This window comes from Cynocephalus volans, chromosome 6 (assembly GCF_027409185.1).
Source record: "Cynocephalus volans isolate mCynVol1 chromosome 6, mCynVol1.pri, whole genome shotgun sequence".
NCBI lineage: Eukaryota > Metazoa > Chordata > Mammalia > Dermoptera > Cynocephalidae > Cynocephalus > Cynocephalus volans.
In genome coordinates, this window is record NC_084465.1 from 161,981,642 (window position 1) to 161,999,179 (window position 17,538).

General features: G+C 41.1%; 1 long non-coding RNA gene across 2 annotated transcripts in view; it reads left to right on the plus strand.

Annotated features, from left to right (window-relative positions):
• The window catches only part of LOC134379786 (uncharacterized), a 110,390-nt gene that overhangs the window by 63,874 nt on the left and 28,978 nt on the right, over positions 1-17,538 (plus strand). For both annotated transcript variants that reach the window (XR_010023829.1, XR_010023830.1), the window contains exon 4: positions 7,882-8,053. This is a non-coding gene — a long non-coding RNA (uncharacterized LOC134379786). The remainder of the gene's footprint in view (positions 1-7,881; positions 8,054-17,538) is intronic.

The window sequence follows — 17,538 nt, forward strand, 5'->3', positions numbered from 1 at the left end:
TGTTGTTAGATAGATGCCAAATTATATGGTAGGTGTTAGAAAGACTATTTTTCCTTCATTTAACTGATTTTTAGTCCAAATCTGTTGATTATATTGGTGTGGGTCTGCATTTTTCTGATTAATTGATCTATGTTTCTCTCACTCCACCAACACCAAACAGTCTGGATAGTGGCAGATACACAAGCATACTTCAAAAAGTTCATGGAAAGATTTTTATTATCTTTTAATTGAATTTTTCCACAAACCTTTGTAGTACTCTAGTGTAATAAGTCTTGAAATGGGGTAGATTGATGCTTCTTTTTCAAAGTTGTTTAGGTATTGTCATTTCTTTGATTTCCATAGAAACTTTAGAATAATTTCGTTTATATCTATAAAAACATCTTGCTTATTTTGAAAGGAAATGCAATAGACCTTTATATCAATTTGGGGAGAATTAAATCTTTCCTGGGTTGAATCTTCCTATCCATGCATGTAAAATATCTGTTCATTTATTTAAATATTTGTCTTCATTTATCAGTGTTTAGTTTAAGGATACAAGTGTTATAAATATTTTGTTAAAATTAGATCAGAGTTTTTCTTTTTTTTATCAACTGTGAGTGATATTGTATTTTTAACTTTGACATGTCTGTGTGTTTATCACTAGTATACAGATGTACAATTGATTTTGTGTTTTTACCTTGTGTCCTGAGACCTTGCTGAACTCATTTATTAGTTTTTAGATTTTTTAAAGTAGATTCCTTGGGACTTTCTACATAGCCAATCATGTTATCTGCAAATAATAGTTTCTTTCTTTCTTTCCAATCTGTATGCCTTTTATTTCCTTTTCTTGCTTTACTAAATTGGCTAGAACTTCCTGCACTATGTTGAGCTAGAGTGGTGAGAAGTTCTTGTTCTATTCCCTTTCTTAGGCAGAGAGCGTTGTTTATTTATTTCACCTTTAAATACAATGACAGCTACAGTGTAATTTTGTAGATGCTCGTTATTTTGTTGAAGTTCTACTCTATTCTTATTTTCCTGAGCATTTTATCACAAATGAGTATTGACTTTTGTCAAATCAGTTTTCTGCATTGATTGATATGACATGATTTTCTTCCTTAGCTTGTTCTTATGTTAAATTACAAATGATTTTCAAATACTGAACAAGCCTTGCCTTGAAGGGATAAACTTGACTTGGTCATGTTGTATGGTTCTTTCTCAATATATTGTTGAATTCTCTTCACTAAATTTTGTAAAGAATTTCTATGTTAATATTCATAAAGGATATTGGTATGTAGTTTCATTTTTTTAAATTTTGTTTTATTAGGGTAATACTGTCTTCATAAAAGGAGTTGGGGTGTGCTTCCTCTTCTTTGTTCTGGAAGAGAATGTGTAGCATTGGTGTTAATTCTTTTATTTCAACCTGCTTATATCATTATATCTAACATGATTTTCTTGTAGACTATGTACAGTTGGGTTACATTTTATAATCCACTCTGCCAGTCTGTCAATTAGGACGTTTAGACTATTTACATTTAATGTAATCATTGATATGTTGGGATTTATGTCAGGTATTTTATTGTTTGTTTTCTATATGTTTTTTCTTTCTTCCTGTGGCTTACTGGAACATTTTTAAAAATGCCATTTTGACTTTACTAGTGTTTTGGGGTATATCTATTTGTATATCTTGTTTAGTGTTTGCTTTAGGTATTACATTATATGAGTATAAACCAAACATCATAATCCCCTTGTGTGGACATTTTATCACCTCACATAAAGTATAGATACCTCATCTCCTTTTATGTTTATTTGCCTTCTCCCATTACATTCCTTGCCACCCCCCATTTAAGACTATAAAATCATCTTAAATGTTTACCCACATTTAGAAGCACATCAAACACTTGTAATTTTTGCTTAAACCATCTTAATATAATTTAGAAAAAGCAAGAGAATAAGAAACTTCTACCATAATTATTTACATTTTAGCTTGTTGTGTTCTTTTTTCCTTACTGATATTCTAAGGTTTCTTGTTCTTTTTCTTTCTGTTAAGAAAACTCTTTCTAGACATTCTGTTAGGTTTATTCTTCTGGTGACAAATTCTCTTACTTTTCCTCATCCTGAAGAATTATCCCTCGTGTGTTTTTTTAAAACACAAATACTTTTTGCCATCTAGCCTCCATGAAAAACATGCTGTCATTCAAATTGTTTCCATCCATAGGTAAGGTGTCTCTCAGTCAGTTTGACCTGCTATAACAACATACCATAGACTGGGTGGCTTACAAAAAAATAGAAATTTGTTTCTTACTATTCTGGAGGCTGGTAGTTCAAGATCAAGGTCCCAGTGTGGTTGCATTCTGGTGAGAGGCCTCTTCCACGTTGCAGACTGCCAACTACTTATTGTATTCTCACATGGCCAAAAGGCATTAATCCCATGCATGACAGCTCTACCTTCATGACCACATTACATCCAGAAGGCCCCACCTCCAAGTACCATTATATTTGGATTTGAGTTTCAACATATGAATTTGGGGTATAAGAAAAATATTTAGTCTATTCTACTATCAATACAAATCTGGTTGATTTCATTTTTTTTGTTGTTTATTTGTTTTTCATTTTTTTAATTAAAATATAGCGTGGCATGAATTTTTTTGTCTTTATTCTGTTGAGGGGTTCAGTGAGCTTCTTGAATCTGTAGGTTTATGTCTCTTGCCAAATTTGGAGAATTTTCATCCATCATTTCTTTTACTACTTTTCCAGACTTCAGTGACATGAAAGTCAGATTTTTTGTTAATGATTCCAGAGGTCTCTGAGGCTTTGTTCATTCATTAAAATTTTGGTCTACTTTCCCTCTGTTTTTCAGTCTTGGTAATTTCTGTTTTTTTCTCTTTGAAGGTCACTATTTCTTTCCTCTGTTTCTTCTGTTCTACCATTGAGCCCATCCATTGAGCTTTATATTGCATGGAGCACATACAAAAGTTTATATTGTGTTTTCCAGTTTTAAAATTCCTATTTGTTTCTTCTTCATGTCTTCTATTTCTTTGGTGAGACTTTCCTTTTATTGTTTGTGCCACACATATTTGCAACTGCTTGCGAAAGTGTTTTGATTCTGACATATTTCAATTCTTCATCAAATAAATATGGCCTATTTGCCTTCTTGGTGTTTGCATCTATTGAATGTCTTTTTTTTAAAAAACAAGTTATTAATAGACTTTTTAGAGCAGTTTTAGGTTCACAGCAAAATTCAACAGGAAGTGAAGTGTTCACACATCCCTTTTACCCCTCCCACACATACACAGCCTACTACTATTGAAATTTCACACCAGAGTGGTACATGTATTATAATCAATGAATTTACAGTGACAAATCATTATCGACAAGGCCCATAGTTTGAGTTCACTGTTGGTGTTGTGCATCCCTGAGCTTTTGAAAAATGTATACTGATATGTATCCAACATTATAGTATTATACAGGATAATTTTGCTGCCCTAAAAATTCTCTGTGCCCCATCTATACATTTGTGCTTCATCAGCCTCTTGCAGCTGTTGATATTTTTCCTGTCCCTGTGGTTGTGCCTTCTCGACAATATCATATAGTGGGAATCATAGTAGGTAGCCTTTTTAGTCTGCTTACTTTCACTTAGTAATATGCACTTCAGGCTCCTCCATTTCTCTTCATAGCTTGATAGTCCATTTCTTTTTAGTGCTGAGGGATATAATATTGTATGGTTTATTTCATTTTAGTTATTCATTCACCTACTCAAAAATATCTTGGTTTCAAGTTTTGACAATTATAAATAAAGCTGCTATATTCACGTGAAGGTCTTTTTGTGGACATAAGTTTTTCACTCACCTGTGAGTACTTTTAAAAGGCCCCAAGTCTCAGTTTTGCAAGATGAAAAGATTTCTGTGGGTGGTTGTTGGTCGTGATAGTACCGTGATATTAATGTACTTAATGCCACTGAATGTACACTTAAAAATGGATATGACAGTAAGTTTTATGGTAGGTGGATTTTACCATAATATTTTTTAAAGATGAGAACTCATTCACAAGTCTACCACCTTAGTTTGTTAATAAGATTTCAACATTAAGAAGAATCAAAACCTTAAGGTATTATATTATAACCTAGAAAGTAACTTGGAGGCATGTAAGAAATAATGATCTTCAGTAAAAGTGAATATATGCACAATTATATAAGCTAGGTTTATTGTAGTTTTGGTTTCTAAAGTGTATTGCCCTTCTTAACATGGAGGGCCTCATCCAGTCAAACTCCCAAATAAAACAAAAAGGCTGACCTTCATACAAGTAAGAAGGGACTTCTTCTGCCTAACTGAATGAACCAATAAATGGATCTTATCCTACTTTCAGACTGAAATTAAAATATTAGCTCTTTTTGTGTCTTGAACCTGTAAAAGTTACTTATTTTTTTAATGTCTGAGGTTTTGTTCTACATGCCTAATGCCAAGTCATGAGGAGTTTTATGGACTGTTGCACTCTTCCCCACTGCCTTGCAATGCCATCTCTCCCATATGAAAACCCTCAAGTACTGTTATTCCTGCCAGTACCAAAATCTTTACCTGATGATCTTGTCAGCACATTTCTAATCATTATTATAAGTTTTATCTAATTTGGAGCAGTTTTTCTTGGTTATCAAACAAAATACAAAAATGTAAAAGAAATAAACATAGTAATTTGATATTCTGATTGGAATTTTGGCAAGAAATTTCTAGTATTCTCATGTAGGAAATTATTATTTGATCCAATTTTCTTTGGTGACTTCAGTTTTCTAAGTTTTAAGCACAGCCAAATCTGAAAGAAACATGATTTGTATATCCCTGGTCATTTGTATGGTCATTTTAAAATTTTGCTTTGTGTATTTTTTCATGTTGCTTAGTGCTTGAAAAGTGTGCATACTTTCCCTTCCCTATTTTCCTTCCCTTTGATAAAGGTAGTCTTTTATCGTTCTCTGTTTTCTAGGAATTTGTATACATTTCACAAGTTTAATCCTGAGAAATATTTTATGCTTCTTTGTAACCTTGAGAGTTGAAAAGGCACACTGCTGGAGAAGCTCTGTTTTTTGTTTTGTTTTTTTTTAACTTTGGACTACTTTCCCACACAGAAAACTAGAATATATCAAAATAAACATCCATTATTCAATTAGAAAATGTTGTCCTTTTTGCTTAAAAAAAGTGGTCTAACTCACAAATTTATAATTTCAATCCCAATTACTTCATTATTCATGCCTTTTTAAAAAGTTAGTAGGTTTTCCTATGTGATTACCAGTGATTTCACAACTAACAAGAGTTACTGCATGTTCCTCAACATATCTAATTCTCAAGGCCGTATTTAAATTTCACGAACTGTCTCCAGTGTCTGTGGCAGCTGTTGTTTTTTCAGTTGAAATTTCATCCAGGACCACACATTGCATTTGTCCATAAAGGCCAAGTTTAAACATTTGAGGGAATCTGAGTAAACCCAGAGAGGAGAGAAAGTGTCCCACATCCTCTCAACATTTGAAAAAGCAACACTGCAAGGTTACAATGAAGTTCACGCAAAGGTGGTCATAGGAAGTGTAGTCTTGAATCCAGTTGGCTTACTGCAGCACTCTGGGAATGAATCTTTAGGCTCCTTCTGTGCATAAGCATTTTCAGCCCCTTCCTCCCGTTCCACTCCATGCCAAAGGGGAAAACCATCCAGAAACCTTGGAGTTTAGGAATGAAAATTCCTGGAAACCCCTAGGTGGGACATCTTGGGGCAGGGGTAGGGCTGTGTGCTCATCAGAGCAGGGGCTGGATGTGGCCGGGTGTGGAGACAGTCTGAGCTCTGGAGCCCAGAGAGACCCAGGTGAATTCCAGCTCTGTCACCTGCAAGTTGGAGCGAGCTAAGGAGCTTGGGTAAAAGGTCACTCCTCAGAAAATGAGGATATTCATAAAGATTACTTCATGGTGTTGCTCTGAGAGTTAGATGAGATATCACTTGTGAAGCATTTACCCAAGTGCCCAGTACAAGTACCAGCATGCATTATTCCTATGAAGTCTGTCTAGCCATCTGCACTTAAAATAGACAAACACAAATCTCAGTTGAGTAAGGTAATACAGAGTCTGAGATTGTCAGCGCTTTGTCCACACTCCTGTCCCCTTTACCCTTCTTTCTGTGGGTTCTCTAACTCAAGGGGGAATGCATTATTACTAGCACAATGGATAAAGATGCACCCTGAGTCTTTTTTCTACTACATTAGTTTTAATAAGAAAGCAATTCCTTATCTTTTTACATGCTTTCGTTATTTGTTAGGTTTTTTTCCCTGTTAATTATTTAAATCTATAGAAAAAAGTTTGTATTTATCCAGTGGAAAACCTATAGGTTTATATGCCCACAATCATTTCAGAGTCTCATGTGGACAGTTCGTGTCCTCTCTACTAGTCTTTACCATGCTGTTCAAGGTCCAACAGGCCCTATTCCCATAGGGAAGGTGCTCCCCAGCTGGCGTGCTGAGACGTTGGGGAAGTACATCTAGGTACTGTAAGGCAGGCCAGATCTTGTGATCTCAGTCCTCTTTCTAAACCCCCAGCTGCACCTTCACAATTCCCCAGGAGATGTAGGAAATGAACACATCTCAAGTGAACTCTTTATTCATTTTCTCGTTTGTGTTATAATGGATTTATGAAGTTTATAAGGTGTCCATACATTAAATGGAAAAGTAAAAATAGATCAAGTTAAGCCTTAGGGACAATATACACTGTTTTATTGTTAATTCTGATGTATACTGTTGGCTGTTGATGGATATCTATTATCAGTGTAAATAGAGTCCCTTTTATTACAGTTTGCTAAGATCTTATTTTAGTCATAAATGTGCAAAAGTATGTTCTACTTGGCCCAGATGTGAAACCTAGAATTTTTGGGTCTGAGGGTGGGCTTGGCATTTTGTGCTCATCATACATAAACTAAGTGCTGCTAGTTAAGGGAACATATACTTAGTGTTTTGGTGCTTCTACTTCTGTACCCCCCTGATGTCAACTCTTTTTTTTTTTTTTTTTTAATTTTGGACAAGTAATGTAATCATATGGGTGAAAGGTGTGCATTGGAAAGTTCTGCTCCAGCTAGCATCCCTGTTCCTGTCTACCCAATGTCCTCTACCATTTTTCCTTGTAAGTTTATCATAACCTTACATTGTATATTTTTAAAGAGACAATCAAATATGTTTGTGTTCTAATTTTCTCCCCATTCTTAACCAACAGCTGGCATGCTTTTGTGTGGGTGAGACTATAGGCTAAAATGGTCAGAGGTTATAGCAGTTTTCATTTTGTTAAATATTGCACATTTGTCTTTCATAGTGGTTGTAACATTTGTGTTTACATGTGCAAAGTATCTGTTTATTCACCATTCATGTATTTAGCACCTACTAAGCTACGTGCACTGTTGTAGTTACTGGGTGGACACAGTAGACCAAAATCTCTGCTCTCATTTAGCTTATATTCAGGTGAGGGGAGATAAACAGTTTTTTAAAACTATGTTATTTGATAATTTATGTACAAGATATAGAGCAAGGCCTATGTTGGGAAGGGCCAATTTTAATTTTAAATAAGGTGGTAAGAGAGGCTTTCCTGAGCAGACATTTGCAAAAAATATTTGAAGAATATGAGGGAAGAAGCTTTGCGGGTATCTAGAGAATACTTCATGCTGAAGAAACTGCCAGCACGAGTACCTGAGGCTGGGTGGTTCCCCAGGCATCCTGTGAGCAGCAGGACCAGCAGGTGGGACAGTGTGGCTGGAGAATACTTGAAGAGGGGAAGGAGGACAGATCATGCGGGGCACTGAAGGCCATCATACCTTTCACTTTTCACTTAGCATAATGCCTTTGAGATTCATGCATGTTATTACATATCAGTGATTTGTTCCATTTTTTTCCAGTGAGTGGATATTGAAAGGAAAAACCCGGCCCAAACACAGAATGAGAAACACACCAGCAGACAAAGGCTCAACCCTGACGTATTAAGAAGGCAAGATGGACAGGTGGGCTGCTCTCTCGAAAGTGGGAGCAGCAGCAGGGAGAGTTGGAGTGGGCCCTTTATATCCCGTTAAGGTGAGCTGGACTGTTCTTATTGGCTAGGGAGGGAGGGGAGGGCAGTGAGCGAGGTTTAAGCTGAGTTGGGATTTTTCTATAGGTGGAGAAATTCACGCAGTCGGAAAGGGGATGTGGCAGTGAGGAATAAGGGGGAGGGGGTCTTTGTTCTCGGAAAATGTGCTATTCTAGGGGCCTTGAAACTTTTCTGCAGCCATTTTGGGCGTTCTGCTGCCATCTTAGACTGTCCTCGGGTAGAACATGATTGCCTAACAAATATAGCAGAATTTGTTAGTCCATTTTCCAGTGAAGGGCCTTTGGGTTGTTTTCAGCCTTTGGCTTTCTGAGAAAATAAGTATTTATTTTTCAGGCATTTTGCATGGACATATGTCTGTGTTTCTTTTGGGAAAGTGCTTAAGAGTGAGTGGAATTACTGGGTCTGGTAACATGTGCATGTTTGCCATTATAAGATACTGTGTTTCCAAGTGGCTGTTCTGTTCTATATTTTACCAACAGTGTATGAGATTTCCAGTTGTTATGTGAAAGGGATGGCCCAGAGTCGCAAAGTTTTACACCGAGAGACAGATACTCAGCCAGAATGTATATTGGAGGGTTTCAGGGGCAAGCGGGTGGGCTGCCCTCTCAAAGCGGGAGGAGCCGCATGCAGAACTAGGGAGTGCTTTATATATCCTAATAGGTTGAGCTGTCTCATTGTCATCAGACAAGAGGACCAAGTGAGAGTTTAAGCTAAGCTGGGACTTTCTCACGCATGGGAAGGTGATGTGGCAGTGAGGGAGAAGGGGGAGGGGGGCCTTTTGTGGGTCTCAGAAAATGTGAAACTTTCCGTAGCTGTTTTGGGTGTTCTTCCTGTCCACCTGCCGCCATTTTAGACTGACATTGGTCATAACATAATTGGCTAACATTATGAATCCTTGTCAGCTTTTGGTAGTGTCAGGTTTTTGTTTTGTTTTTTAATTTGAGCTACTATACCAGGTGCATACTGATATTTCATTTTGTTTTTTATTTAATTTGATGTCTGATGGTGTTGAACTTTGTTTCATTTGCTTTCTTGCCATCTGGACCTCCTCTGTGGTGAAATTTTTCAAATGTTCTTTTATTTTTTTTTCCCATTGAATTTGTTATCTTATTCCTGAGTTTTAAGAATTTGTTTAGAGATTCTGAATAAAAGTGCTTTATTAGAAATATATTTACAGATATTTTCTCCTGGCCTGTGGCTTGTCTTTTTTATATTCTTAATGAAATGTTCTAAATAGCAGGTAAAATCTATCTATATATCAACATTTCTTTTTATAGTTTTTTATTTCTTTTGTTTCTTTTTGGTCTCATCTAAGACATTGTTTCCTAATCCAAGGTTAAAGAGAATTTTCTATGTTTTCCTTTGCAAGTTTATATAGGTTTAGTTCTTACATTTAGGTCTATGACCAGTTTGAGTTCAATTTTTAAGATTCAAGGTGTGGTTCTGTTAAACAAAAATTACAGGAGGCTATTGGTTTGGACTGAGCTCCTGTACTAGGCCCCAACAGACCAGACCAACCAAAATGGAGTTCCTTATGCTAAATGCCACATAATCAAACTGAAACTTTAAGGAAGCAGATAGATCAGTTTCTTTCCCAGAAAACACGCTGTTATAGTCTTCCTGAGTCAGCATACTGAGGATATCCCTCTGCTGTAGCTCTTACAAAAAGTAACCTGAAGTAACCTGATGTTACCAGTCAGCTTTTTTCCCCCTATTTTTTTCTGTTTTCTTCTTCCCACCTTACAAAACCCACTGTTCTGCTATTGTGTAGTGGGAGCTTTCATTCTATCTTTTAGAAAAGAGACTGCCCTGACTCTCAGATCATAAGCAATAGCCAGTTAGATCTGTAACTAAGTTCATTGTAATTTTGTCTGAGAGTTCTGGCAATGACAGTGGGACCCGAGTGATGTTGCTGACAACTCTCAGGACCTCTTGAGGAATGCAGGAGGGGTGCTGCTGACTCCTTTTGAGGTTCCCAGTCTTCCTCTTGGAGTCTCAAGGTTTGTTAGTTCCTCTTGGACTCTGCTCTTTCTGTGTTGAAACCTTGATCTTTTTTGCCTTCAAAGCCCGGGTTACTTTGTGCTTTGATAGAACTCATGACCTTGTGGTGGGACTAAGAGTTAATTTATACTGTGAGTGAGCATATGACCTTTTGGGGTGTGTGGTGGTGAACAAGTCACTGGCAATAGCTGTAGATTTAAAGGTACCTGTGGTTGCAGTAAGTGGTTATTACTGCAGGGGTTGTGAACTCTGGCTTTTGGGAACTGGCAGGGATTTTGTGTTTGATCCTCTTTGTTTCTTTTTCTTGCACACTTATGTAGGATAGAATTATTGGCCAAGTTGGTCACTGGGATCTCAGATACAAAGTGGGCACTGGTTGGACACTTAAGAGCTATTAGAGTGCTCACCATCAAAAGATAAGACTTCCATGAAAAGATAAGCTGGTCACAAAATGGGCTGGGTGACATTAGGTTGCCCTAGAGCCTGAAAAAAATATCTGTGCCGTGAGGTACACTATGAAAGCATTACATGACCCAACCCTGTGACGTTTCTGTCTTAGGATTTTATCTCAGCTCTGAGAGACCCAAGATTCAACTTAAAAACAAGATCCTTAATCTCTAAAGATCTGGGTATCTGCACTTTTCATGTACAAGAATTATGGCCCCAGAGGCTGCAAATATTTACAAAACTGGTAAAATCTTACAAAAGATAGTTTAGAATGATGGCCATAATGTGGAACATTCTGTATGAAGACCACTGCACTTGAAGAAGCAGATTTAAAAATGAGGGCTCCTGAATTAGATGCATGCAGGGATGCCTATTGATGTGCAGAAGCTTCTAAAAAGATTTAAACAAAACATTCTTATTGCCTTTTTTTTTAAAGAGTCTTTACAAAAGGCAGATGAAAAGCTTAAGTGACTAATTGGTTTAAAAAAAAAAAAGGACTCTGACAGTGTATTTGCTTTGTTACTGTCCCATCCAAAGGTGAAAAAGAGAAAGCTAGATGAAGTATTTATAAAAATTAGGCCCTCAGGTCAAGCAGGTTTTTCCAGAATGATCCATGCTGAGTTCAGACATAGAAAATACTTCATTTGGAGATCCAATCAAGATCGCGGAATAGATGGTCTACAGCATCACTCTCTACCACAGATCAACCAAATTTATAAAAATGTAACATCAGACAGACTGGAGCCACTGGAGCTCAGTGGAAGAGGAGGAGAGACCTACGGAGTTCATGAAAATGGAAGAAACCACTATGAGAGAAGGAAAAAGCTGCTCTGAGCATTTCTGGCTGCAGATGCTTTAAGGCTTGAGCTGCTGAGCGTGTGGAGCAGGAGCCAGCAGAAGCTGCAGCTGTGCCCTTCAGATGGAGTTACTTGGAGGCGGCAGGAGAGAAGAGGGCCTTGGCGGCCCCCAGGACAGCAAGACCACTAATACGGTTCCCATGGACCCATGCAGGAGCGAGGAGCCAGAATAACTGAAAAAAAGGAGCCACTCAGAGGCCAGTGAGTCATCGCAAGGGACTGGCACATGGCCCATCCCATGGGAAGTGTTTGCAGCATGGGCAGTGGGGGAGACGTGCCCACCAGGGGAACACTGGGACACAGCAAGGACGGCTGATCTGTCCCCCAATCAGCACAGGACTACTCAGAGGAGACTGGTCAGGAATGCAGAACTGCATGGGGTTCAGTTTGATGAAAAAACTCAGGCCCAGATCAGAGATTCTACAGAACACAGATCCACTGGGTCTCTGGAGAGTCAGAAGTACCTGTAAGGTCAACCATTACACCCTGAGCTGCACAAAAATCCTTCCGTAGAGAAACAGCAGCAAAGTAGCAATTGAAACAACCACACAGCTTAAATACTGGTTCCCACAGGAAGTTCCCCCATGTTAGAAGCAAAGGACAAAAAATTAGTTCTGGCCCAGGCACACCACCAGCCCCTTGAGACCTGCCTGGGAACTGGAGGCTTGGATCTGGGGACTGGGCCCCCACTTCTAGGCAAACTGCAGCAGTGCCTTGGGGCCAGCCTGGGGACCTAAAGCATGGAGAAGGGGACTGGACACCCCTTCCACAACCAGGCACACCACACCAGCACCTTGGGGCCGCCCGGGACCCGAGGCAAGGAGAAGGGGACTGGACCTGTCTCCCACAACCAGGCACATGAAGCCAGCACCTCGGAACCCGCTCATGGTCCCGGGGCATGGAGAAGGGGACCGGACCAGCCTTCCACAACCAGGCACACTACACCAGCACCTTGGGGCCTGCCCGGGACCCGAGGCAAGGAGAAGGGGAATGGACCTCTCTCCCACAACCAGGCACACTGAGCCAGCGCTTCAGGGCCCACCCGGGGACCTGAGGCGTGGAGAAGGGGACTGGACCTCTCTCCCACCACCAAGCATACCATACTAGCACCTTGGGGCCCACCCAGGGACCCGGGGTATGGAGTCAGGGACCAGACCACCCTCCTACAACCAGGTACAACATGCCAGCACTTTGGAGCCTACCCAGAGACCCAGGGCATGGAGAATGGGACCAGACCTCCCTCCCACAACCAGGCACAACATGTCAGCACCTCAGAGCCCACCCAGGGACCCAGGGCATGGAGAAGGGGACTGGATCTCTCTCCCACAACCAGACACACTATGCCAGCACCTTGGGGCCTGCCTGGGTACCTGAGGCAAGGAGAGGGCAATGGACCTCTCTCCCACAACCAGGCACACCGTGCCAGTGCTTCAGGGCCTGCCCGGGGACCCAAGGCAAGGAGAAGGGGAACGGACCTCTCTCCCACAACCAGTCACACCACGCTAGCACCTTGGGGCCTGCTTGGGGACCTGAGGCAAGAAGAAGAGGAATGGATCTCTCTCCCACAACCAGGCACACTGAGCCAGCGCTTCAGGGCCCACCCGGGGGCCTGAGGCATGGAGAAGCGGACTAGACCTCTCTCCCATAACCAGGCACACTGTGCCAGCACCTTGGGCCCCGCCCACACTGGACCACCCTCCCACAACCAGGAAGAACATGCCAGCACCTCGGAGCCCACCCAGGGACCCAGGGCATGGAGAAGGGGACTGGACCTCCCTCCCATAATCAGGAACAACATGCCAGCATCTCGGAACCCACCCGGGGACCCAGGGCATGGTAAAGGGGACTGGACCTCTGTCCCACAACCGGACACACCAAGCAGCTCCTCGGGGCCTGCCCACTGTCCTGGGGCATGGAGAAGGGGACTGGACCACCCTCTCACAACCAGGCACACCATGCCAGCACCTCAGAGCCCACCCAGGGACCCAGGGCATGGAGAAGGCAACTGGACCTCTCCCCCACAACCAGGCACACCAAGCCAGCACCTTGGGTCCCACCCAGTGACCCGAGGCATAGAGCCAGGAGCCAGACCCTCCTCCTACAACAAGGCACACCACACCAGTACCTCGGGGCCCACCCAGGGACCCAAGGCAAGGAGAAGAGGAGTGTACCTCTGTCCCACAACCAGGGACATGGTGCCAGCACCTCAGGGCCCACCCAGCCCAGAGGCATGCAGAAGGGGACTGGACCCTCCTCCCACACCAGGCACAAAACACCAGCACCTCGGGGCTCACCTGGGTACCAGAGGCATGGAGAAGGGGACCAGACCCTCCTCCCACAACCAGGCACACTGCGCCAGTACCTTGGGGCCTGCCCAGGAACCCAGGACATGGAGAAGGGGACTGGACCCCTCTCCCAAAAGCAGGCACATGGCGCCAGCGCCTTGGGGCCTGCCCAGGGACCAGAGGCATGGAGAAGGGGACAAAACACACCCCACAACCAGGCATACCGCCAGTGCCAAGGAGCATGCCAAAAACAGCACCTCCACGTGGGTGGCCCACCATAGCCACCACAATAACCATGGCTGCTGCAAAAGCGGCTAGACGCCACAGCCACCACGTAGATGGTCCACTAACCACTGGAGTGCATTCACACAAGAAGGGTCACCAGCAGAGACAAAGAAAAGAAGAGGATGTCTCTTTCCACAAAACCCATTTCTGAGTGACAGAAGAAGCATCCGCTCTATGGTAATATTGGGGGACCTGATCACATCTCTCAGCATTGGACAGATCATCTAGGCAACAAGTTAACAGAGTAACCATTATTCTTTCAGAAGGAGAGAAGAAACCTAGGGCAATTAGTGGGGGGAGGGGGAGGGAATGAGGGAAGGAGAGTGGTTGGACCAGGGGCATAAAGAATAATTACGATTTGTAACAACATATATGCTAGTAATATTGATTTAATCCACATATCTCAGTGTTCAACCCCAAAAATATGTATAATCGGTTTTGATTCAATAAATAAAATAAATTTAAAAAAAAAAGAAAGAAAATGCTTCATTTGTCCTTGTAGCCAATGGTCTCTGCCTAGAGTCGGTATTTTTTTTTTTTTTTTTTTTTTTGTCTTTTTCATGACCGGCACTCAGCCAGTGAGTGCACCGGCCATTCCTATATAGGATCCGAACCCGCGGCGGGAGCGTCGCCGCGCTCCCAGCGCTGCACTCTCCCTAGTGCACCACGGGCTCAGCCCTAGAGTCGGTATTCTAGTGAAGAAATAAGCTACGTTAAAGACTCCCTATGAAACTAAGTCAGTCTCCAAAACACACCTTTCTGGTATTTCAGTTATTTTGAATAGGCTTCTCAGTTTTCTCCTGTGCTCATCTGTGTACTTCCTTGTAAAATCCTGTTGAGAATTCTTACAGTCTTTTGTTGCCTCAGCATCCAGTTTGAATCATCTCCTGCCTCTTACTGGACTAGCACAAATGAACCAACTCTCCTTCCACTCAGGGCTCTTCTACAGAGCGGTTATCTTGATAGCCATGTCAGGGTAGGGATAGAGTTCATAGTCACTATCCATAGAGAAACCTCAAGACCAAATTCAAGGAAAACGTATCAAAGCCAGTTTTAGCAAAAATGGATGTTTTGTTCACACAGATGAGGTCTGGAGACATTCAGACCTGAAATTTAGTCCATAGCCTCTATAAAGTTGATCCCTGATAGCAGGTAATGTGCCCTAGGCTCTTTCTTATAGAAAACTTGCATTCTTTTCCACTGCTTTGTGTGGAATATACTATAAAGCATTTGTACTTCACGGGGCCTGGTTTTCCAAAGTCTTGCAGTTTCAAATATTGACCTTGCAGAGGACTGGAAATTTTCCTCAGGCTCTAAGTCTCTGGTGTAAGATAAAGATTTGTGGCGCAGCAAGGTTGCTGGCTCAAGGACAGACTAGTTACTGATTGTTATGTAAAGATACTGAGAAATTGGTGTAAGAAGGAATGTTTGCTAAGATTGAGCTTTTGTTGATAGCTTTAGTGGAATGTCATCTGACTTGTTTCACTGAAAGTTACCAGCCTATATTGTTAAACTATAACCTCCCCCCCCCATGTTCTCTTCCTGTAACTTCCTGGTCTGGAAAATAAGTGCAGGAAGAGAACCCCAATTCGGGCTTAATTTCCTGAAGAAGGGATCCCTCTTGCTGGAGGGTTCAAGGGAAGTTAACCGCTTCAGGGTCTCTCACTGCTCAGAAGGGATGGGCTGTGAGTAATCCTTTGTGTCTCTATCACCCAGGGGAAGTGGGGTGACAAATCCATGGGGGGCAAAGCAACACAAAGCAACACTTTTGAGGTGGAGTTATTTTTTACCTAGGAGTCATCCCTTTGGAGGTACAAATTTAGGGTGTCCTGGCTAAACATTATTACTTAGGGCAATGAAATAGGTCATTGAAATACTGATAGTGTAAAAGGGGTAGAGAAACTATATGGAAACTGGGAAATGAAAAACTATAATGAAAGCTATAAAACCTGCTTCTGTATGTATACATTATGTGTATGTGATATTTTTCTCTCCTGGATGATGTTGCCATCGTCACAAATTTATAAAGAGCTCTATGCAATTAGCTTAATGAAAAGACATTCCATGCTCTTGGATTGGAAGAATTAACATCATGAAAATGTCTGTACTACCCAAACTGATCTACAGATTCAGTGCAATCTCCATCAAAATACCAATGACATTCTTCACAGAAATGGGAAAAAAATATTAACATTCATATGGAACAACCAAAGACCCTGAATAGCCAAAGCAATCCTGAACAAAAAAAGTAAAGCCAGAGGCATAACACTACCTGACTTCAAATTATACTACAAAGCTATAGTAACCAAAATAGCATGGTACTGGCATAAAAATAGACACTTGGACAAGTGGAGCAGAATAGAGAACCCGGAAATCAACCCACAGGCTTACAACCATCTGATATTTGACAAAAGCAACAAAAATACACATTGGGGAAAAGACTGCGTATTCAATAAATGCTGCTGGGAAAATTGGATATCCATAAGCAGAAGGATGAAACTAGACATGCATCTCTTACCATATACTAAAATCAACTCAAAATGGACTAAAGACTTAAGTATAAGACCTGAGACTGTAAAATTACTAAGGGAAAATATAGGTGAAACACTTCAGGAACTAGGTCTGGGCACAGACTTTATGAACATGAGCCTGAAAGCACAGGCAACAAAAGAAAAAATAAACAAATATGACTATATCAAACTAAAAAGCTTCTGCACAGCAAAGGAAACAATCAGCAGAGTGAAACAACACCCTACAGAGTGGGAGAAAATATTTGCTAACTGTGCATCTGACAGGGGATTAATATCCATAATATACAAGGAACCCAAGCAATTACATAGTAAAAAAACACGTAACCCAATTAAAATATGGGCAAAGAAGCTGAATAGACATTTTTCAAAGGAAGATATACACATGGCCAACAGGTACATGAAAAACTGCTCAATATCCCTAGTCATCAGGGAAATGCAAATTAAAATTAAAACCACATTGAGATATTTCACCCCAGTTAGACTGGCTGTAATAAAAAAGATGGACAATAACAAATGCTGGTAAGAGTATGGAGAGAAGGGAACGCTCCTGCACTGTTGGTGGGACTGTAAATTAGTACAACCACTATGGAAAACAGTATGGAAGTTTCTCAAACAACTGCAGATTGATCTTCCATATGATCCAGCAATCTCACTTCTGGGTATATACCCAAAGGAATGGAAAGCATTGTGTTGAAGGGATACCTGCATTCCCATGTTCATTGCAGCTCTGTTTACAATACCCAACATAGGGAACCAACCTAAATGTCCATTGATGGATGATTGGATGAGGAAACTGTCATGTGTATACACCATGGAATACTACTCTGCCATAAAAAAGAATGAAATTCTCCCATTTGCAACAACATGGATGGATGAGCTTGGAGAAACTTATGCTGAGTGAAATAAGCAAAGCACAGAGGGATAAACACCGCATGCACTCACTCATAAGTGGGAGCCAAGAGAGAAAGAAGGAGAGAAAGACCACACTGTTGTGTTGGATTTGCAGAGGGAGAGAGCCTACCTGGGGATACAGAGTGGAGTGGGGGATGGGGAGGGAGGTCAG